General features: G+C 46.1%; 1 non-coding gene across 1 annotated transcript; it reads left to right on the plus strand.

Annotated features, from left to right (window-relative positions):
• The first annotated feature begins 921 nt into the window (after positions 1-921).
• On the plus strand, positions 922-1,081 carry LOC126991946 (5.8S ribosomal RNA). The gene has a single exon (XR_007745964.1). It is a non-coding gene; the product is annotated as a 5.8S ribosomal RNA (ribosomal RNA).
• Positions 1,082-7,634: the final 6,553 nt, after the last annotated feature.

A 7,634-nucleotide genomic window follows, 5' to 3' on the forward strand; every position in this document is an offset into this window, starting at 1 on the left:
GCGGAGTGGGACCGGAAGAGTTTCCTCTGGCTTCATCCTGGCCAGGCATACTTCACCATCTTTCGGATCCTAACATGTCTGCTCATGGTACTTGCCGACAGCACGCGTGCTTGGCCACTCCGGACAGAGCAGGATCGGAAGGCAAAACCGCGCGGGACGAACCCGGATGAAAGCCGAAACCCCCACCCGAAGCCCGCCTGACGCGCGGCACGCCAACCGAGAGCCCAAGCAACGCCGGCGAGGCCAACAACAGATTTGCACAACGGCGTCGAATGGCAAGTCCCGGGCCTGCGCCCGCCTGCGTACAAACACCTCCCGCGAAGGAGACGGACCACCGTGCGCACCGAGCACCCGCGAGGCCGGAGGTAAGCGACGGAGGAAAGGGACTCACCCCGCGCACAACCCTCGACCCCGCTTTGGGATGGGAAACTCGGCGGCAGCGGCCGGTCGGGGATCGGCCCCGGAGGACGCCGATCGAGGCTCGAAGACCCCGGGACGCCCCCCCTTTCACTTTCATTACGCCTCTGAGTTTAGTGCTCCCAATGACTCGCACACATGTTAGACTCCTTGGTCCGTGTTTCAAGACGGGTCGGGTGGGTCACCGACCTTTTGCACGCCGAGAGAGGTTTTGCCCCTCTGCTGCACGGTCGTCGCAGGGCAGCCAGGACACCAGAGGTTTCCCCCTTCGACCGCGTAAACGCAGACGTCGGGGTACCAATCCGCCTGGGCCTTCGACGTCCCCAGCAACGGGTCGTGGCGACCTACATCACGAGGGGAAATACGCCCGCCGGCGCCGGCTCGGACGTGGGCACGCCCAAGGGTTCCTGGGTTGCATAAGCGAATCCCACATCGTCTCCCGAGGCAGAGACGTCGGAAGTCTGCTGATGAGAGTCGGCAGCGTCCGACGTAAAACAAAAATACAACTCTTAACGGTGGATCACTCGGCTCGTGGGTCGATGAAGACCGCAGCAAGCTGCGTGTCGGTATGTGAATCGCAAGAATACCAGATACATCGACAAGTCGAACGCACATTGCGGCGGCGGCACTCTCATGTGATGCCGTCACTCCTACACGAGGGTCGGATATACATTCCATGCATCGGCTATGTCAGCTATGACATCGACCGCATTGGGTAGTTTCGCCTGTTGCTACTAGCGGGCGTTCCCTTAAGGCCATGAATGGTTACCGGCCGCGTCACGTCTCTGACGCGCGCGTACGTCGGTGACACGGAGCTTATGGACACAGCGGGGAGGAGGAGGAGGAGGAGGAGATGGTCTCCTCGGGACTTGGGTCTCGGGGCTGCCTCTTCTTCTTCCTCCTCGTCTGCTGTTGTCGCTTTCCGTGTCCTGTCTCGTTTCGGAACCCCAACGTGTGCCGCTATGAGTCGGACGGGCTAAGGTGGCTCTGCTTCGCGTGATAGGCAGGAGAAGGCGACCGGGCCGGTTATTCACTGGACTAACCCGGATCACCCTACCTCTCCTTGCTACGAGCAGACGCAAACAACCGCGGGACCACGTCCCGCGTGTCTGTGTGCACCACCACCGCCGACTAGCAGCCATTATTCAAAATAAAAGATATGGTAACTGTTGATTTACAGTTTTTTATATTCATACTCTTATACAACAAAGAAAAGCAACTAGTTTGTGGTAAGCACACTGGAAATTGACTTGGGAAACTCCAAGTGAGGGAGAAAATAATTTCAAATTGATCTCTAGATATAGTATGAAAAATATTTTTTTTTATTATATATAAATAAGTTTCACCCTAAGAATAATGAAAAACAAAAATATGTATGCACGAACATTACTAAAATATGTCCAGCAGCAAATTTAACTCTGGAAATTCAACAACTTTGCTGTGTGACATACACTAAAAGCATGTACACTCACGCATGGCGGAAAAAAAAAAAAAAATCATTTGTGAAATTATTTTCATGGCACCTTAAGCCCCAAATACACTGCCGAATTTTGGCCACGAACTTGACGCCGAATCAGTTCGTAAAAAAATTCGGCGACCGGTTCGCCGACATGACCAAGGTTCTTACAGGTCGTGACCATTCGGCGACATGTCGGCGAATGCTCAAGATAGTTCGGGGACAGTTCGGAGACATGTCGCCGACTATTCGGCGTCCATGTCGCCGAGCTCAAAATCTTAAATTTTAACGTTTTTTTTTGTCTCGGAATAATTGGCGACAAGTCTCCGAATTGTCTTCGCATGTCCCCGAAGTGTAGGCGACATGCCGGAGACAATTCTCCGACAGTGCCAAGATTTCTGACAGCTGATCATCTGATGCCCCTGTGGCATAAAAAATTTACACTTTATACAGATGCCTCAGCCCTAGGTCTTGGTGCTGTTTTGATGCAACCGGACACTCGCGGTAAAAATCGCGCTATTGCGTACGCAAGTCGTACTTTAAACCAGGCTGAGTCGAACTATTCAGTGACCCATCCGGAAACCCTAGCGGTTGTTTGGGCTCTTAAACGTTTTAGAGATATTATCATTGGCTATCCTATCACTGTCTTTACGGACCATGCGCCAGTCACCGAACTTTTTAAGGGTAGAAACCTTACCGGTCGACTCGCACAGTGGCACCTGACCATCCAGGAATCTGGGCCACTCTTTAAGTATTTACCTGGACGCGCGAATGTCGTCGCAGATTCACTGTCTAGAAACGTACCTGTTGACTCAGTGGCAGAAACACCAACTGAAATTGAAAATTTCACTCTAAAGGATTTAGCAGCAGCCCAGCGTCGACATGACGTTTGGGGTAAAGTAATTTACGCTCTGGAGTCGGGTGATGAAACAAGTCTCCCGCCACTACCTGTGTCTTTTTCACAATTGTTCTTGTCACAGGACTACGTCTTGTGCCGCTACTGGCCCCGTAAAAAGGAGGCTGTCGCACAATTTGTGATACCGGAGTGTTATGTACCGGCGGTGCTGAACTTAGTTCATAGCGCGGTGATCACTGGTCACCCGGGGAGGGAACTAACATTAATAGCAAACCGAGCGGTCAATTTTTGGCCAACTATGCATGTAGATATTGACGCGTATGTGGCTAAGTGTGTCAAGCGTCAAGTGTGCCCAACATAAAGGGACGGTGCCTAGGCCTGCGCCGGTCCTAGAACACCCGCCCCCTGACCGCCCTTGGGATGTAGTTTCTATTGACTTGCTACAGCTTCCCGCCAGCCACCAGGACTCTAAGTATCTCTTGGTTTGTGTAGATCACTTGTCGCGGTACGTTGTGTTAGCCCCGGTGAAAGATAAATCTGCTAAGTCCACTGATCATGCCCTAATAACTCATCTAATTTGTCCATACTCCACACCTAGGGTGTTGTTAAGTGATAATGATACCGAGTTTCGAAATCAACTTTTAGCAGAAATATGCAAACAGTTTGGCATTACACAAAGTTTTACAGTCAATTATCACCCAGCCAGCAACAATCTTGTTGAACGCGCTAAAAGGAAGATTTTAGATGTCTTGCGCCCGTTCGTTAGTGGACTAAAGCATACTTGGGAGGACTGGCTAGCATATGTTGCAGCAAGCATAAACAGCCGTGTTTGTGATTCAGCGGGACAATCTCCCCACTACATAATTTTGGGGGTTGAGAAGAAACTCCCATATGACCTGCTTAGTAGTTCTCATTCACCTGTATATAATGTAGATGATTATTCTAAGGTTCAACTCAAAGTTTTCACAGATATTCATAAAAACGTCAGAGAGAGACTACAGGCTACACCTGAAGCTATGTGCTTGCAGCAACATCAGCGTTTCGCCCCTGTTTCCTTGAAAGTGGATGACTTTGTTATGCTTCGAGTCCCAGAGAGACATACAAGTTTTCCCCTAAATTCGTGGGCCCCGCCAGATAGGCAAGTAGGTGGTCACAAATTTGAACTTTATGACTTCATTTTTAATTCATATGAAATTGTGCATAGTGATCGCCTCAAAAAGACAGACGTCAAGCCTAAGATCCTTGATTCGACTTTAGTTGAACCGGCGAGAACCGCCTGTTTGCCTCAGCCTGACGATGATTTGTCTATCTTTCCACCACACGACTATAACCTGCGTCCTCGCAATTACTAATTTATGTTTGGTTCCTGAGCTTTTGCCTGCATCTTTTTCACGCGAGAGGGGAGTGCTTGAGTAATACTTTTCACTCTTACTTACAATTTTCTTTTTATTGCTGAGTTGATGTAGGGCAGTGAGTCTCCTTAGTTGTTTGGAACCGTAATAATCGAGGGTGTAGACCAGTGGTTTTCAAACTATTTAGTATGACGGCACACTAAGAAACAACTAATATTTTTGCGGCACACCTGCCATATATATATATATATATATATATATATATATATATATATATATATATCTATCTATATATATATATATATATATATATATATATATATATATATATATATATATAATAATTAGTCACCCTTGATGAATATAAATTACACTTTACAGTAGTTTCATTAGATTATGTACACAAATCAAAATCCCACCCAAATTTTCGAGGCACACCAAGGAGATAATGGCGGCACACGAGTGTGCCGCGGCACACACTTTGAAAATCACTGGTGTAGACTAACATAGGGATAGGTACTTATTAACCTTGAACCTCATGTGCTTCTGCTTGAACCATACATTTTTCTCTGCAAAGACAAACTTAGCTACACTTGAGCAGATGAAGTCCCTAACTTTTATTGTAACTAACATGTGCATATCTGTCAGCTTTGGAAGAATGCAGACAAGTCTTACTTACGGGAATTATTTTTGACGTCAAAGATATCAGTCATCCACGTTCGTTACGATCGGAGGATAGGTGGACATTTGCCTTTTTTAATTTGATGTTTATTAATGCTGGAATTACTTTAATCAATTATGCTGGATTTATATATTTCAGTGAGATTTGTTACAACGGTGATTTCCCAACTTGGTGACAGGATTTTTTTGTACAGTACTGTAGATGTTACAGTTAGATGTGTCCTGTGAGCATACGATGACCTGATGACCAATTGTAACAGTAAGTTTCCCACTAAGTCCATAAATCACTCGACTCAACACTAGTCCCAAGGAGTCATTTCAAAGAAGCACGGATCACTGAAGCACAGTATTTAATCAAGTGCAGAATTCCAGACAACAATGTTGCACCTACCTAGAGCCATAGCTTTAACATAAGCTACAGGTCCCTAACTAAAACCACCAACCTTACAACGTAACACAAAACATAGACAGAGCGCCAGAGACGAAGCACCAAAGCCCAGTGTGCCGGTAGAGAGAATGTCGGCTCACCCCCGCCGCCCAGCGAGCATTCCTCCCTATGCACATGTGCGCCTGCGTGAGGAGCATCGAATGATAACTACTCAACCCTCCAACTACTAACAAGGAAGTTACCCAAGTGAGGGGTATGTAACATAGACCTGAAAAACGGAGTATCAGGAGTTAGTGGTACTGACAGCCGATGCTTCTAAGGCTCTCCAGACTTGTCCTTGTTATCACATTGTAACTATTAGGAGACTCTACGGATAACTTTACCTCTTTTCACACACCCTCATCTATTGTTGTAGACTCCGCCCGTCTCAAAGGCGTGCCGAGGGTAACGACACTGGCAATTGATTGTCACGCACCGGATGAGTGTTTCTCTGCGACAGTTTTGTGTCAAGGTGTGACTCGAAGGCTCAATTTGTAGCAGATCTCCTTCAAGGCTTTTTTTTTTCATTTTTCTTTTTCCAATTCCAAATAGCTCCATTACCATGTATCCTAATGACAGTTTGGTCAATTTATTTTTTTCTAGGATGTATCATGTAAATAGTTTTTCGAGCTATTATTTTGTTTTCTCGGAAGAGTACTGAGCTTCCACGTCCACGACTCTAGCCCTGTTTACCTCAACCTGTATGTACTTTACCCATTTCTTGTTACTTCTATGATTATTTTTATTATCATTGGCCTTTCCCGATGTTGTCTCGTTAGGCGGGCTCTGATTTGTATATAATTCTTTAAAGCAACTATAGCAAGACCTCGCTTGGCTAGCACACATTGCGCAACTTTAACATTGATAGGTACACTAATTTTAAAGGTCGGGTGAGTCGCCGGGTCGCGACTTTTAGGTTACCGAGCGATGTAATGGGTATATTATAATGTACATGTGAATGTGTGACTGTATGTCGCAACACCATGGCAGTGCCGTGCACAGGATATTTAATACCACGTAGGTGCTGGGTGGTGCTTACGGAGGTGCTCCTTACCGTGGGAACGGTGCTGATTCGACAAGCATTGGCACCGGATTATTCCTGCTGCCGAAATGAAGCCGGCAGAAGACAGTGGGCGGCGGTGACGAGCAGATCACTGCTCGGGGTGTGTGTACGACTGCTCACAAAAACTGTAATTATTCTGTAAAACTGTTAATATAGTTAAAAGTAAACACGTTTTTTTTAATACACCAGAGAGAGAGAGTAGATTAAGTGAACTCAAAGTGAACGTATCGGCTCCGCTCGGCCAAAACATAATCCACATCACTTAACTTAAAGGGCTATTGTGTTATCTCAACAACATCAATCAACTGGAGAAAGAGTGTTTTTTGACTGGACAAAATGTAGAGTAGTAAGCTACTTTTTAAAGCTATATGCTACTCTTGGGACTACATTCCATAACATAATATCACGTAACATAGCCTAAACTTAAAACCTATCCTAACCTAAATTCGCATATCGGTGAAATGCGCGGTTTATGTATGGGGTCGAAAATTTCTAAATGTAAGGATTTTTCACTATATCACCTTCTTTTCCTCACCGAAACACAGGTTTCTGAGGCTACTGACAGCAATCTCTACTCATGCTAAAAAGTCTTGGCTTAGTCACGCTTGTTCTCGTGCTGTCAAAGATAGAGAGGTAGATCACAAAAGGTACCACAGCCTTCGAACTCCCGCTAACCATAATCTTTACATTTCTGCCCGGAATCGTGCAAAATCTATTCACCGACTTAACAAAAATTCCTTCATTGATAGAAAATGCCAAAACCTTGCTTTTTCTAATTTTTCCCGTGACTTCTGGCAACTACCGAAAAACATATCCAATTTCACTTCATCTTTTCCTCCTCTCCTTAGTCCTGACGGCAGCACCGCTGTCTCATCTATCTCTAAGGCTGAACTTGGTTCTCAAACATTCTCTAAAAACTCCACTTAGGACGGCCGCTGTTGCAGGTAAGTACAGATCGGAAATATACCTCAAATGAAGCTCCCTCGCGTCTGTGTAAGAAAAACGTTAAGACCTGCAGACCATTCACCGGACACTATTCGACCCAATTTGAGTTTGACTCATAGACTCCATCACACGTCAGTGTCTGTCAGCGGGACTGTGAACGGCCAGCCTTACATCAGCCCTGATGCGGAGCACCAAATTCTGCTTGAGTCAAAAGTCTAGTTGTACATTTCTCTGACTCAAGTTCCATTTTTTCCGCGTGCCCTTCCTCTTCGCCAAGTGCACCTGTTCAAGATGTCTCTCCAACCGTAGGAAGTCGAGGGTTGCGTGACCAAAAACATAAAAAAAAATATATTTAAAATAATGATAGCCACTCCCAGCAGCTCAATAACCCTAATATAGCCTGTCCCCGCTACGGGTGCTGGTTCTAACCCACTCAC

The sequence above is a fragment of the Eriocheir sinensis genome, unplaced genomic scaffold (assembly GCF_024679095.1).
Source record: "Eriocheir sinensis breed Jianghai 21 unplaced genomic scaffold, ASM2467909v1 Scaffold37, whole genome shotgun sequence".
NCBI classification, from domain to species: Eukaryota; Metazoa; Arthropoda; class Malacostraca; order Decapoda; family Varunidae; genus Eriocheir; species Eriocheir sinensis.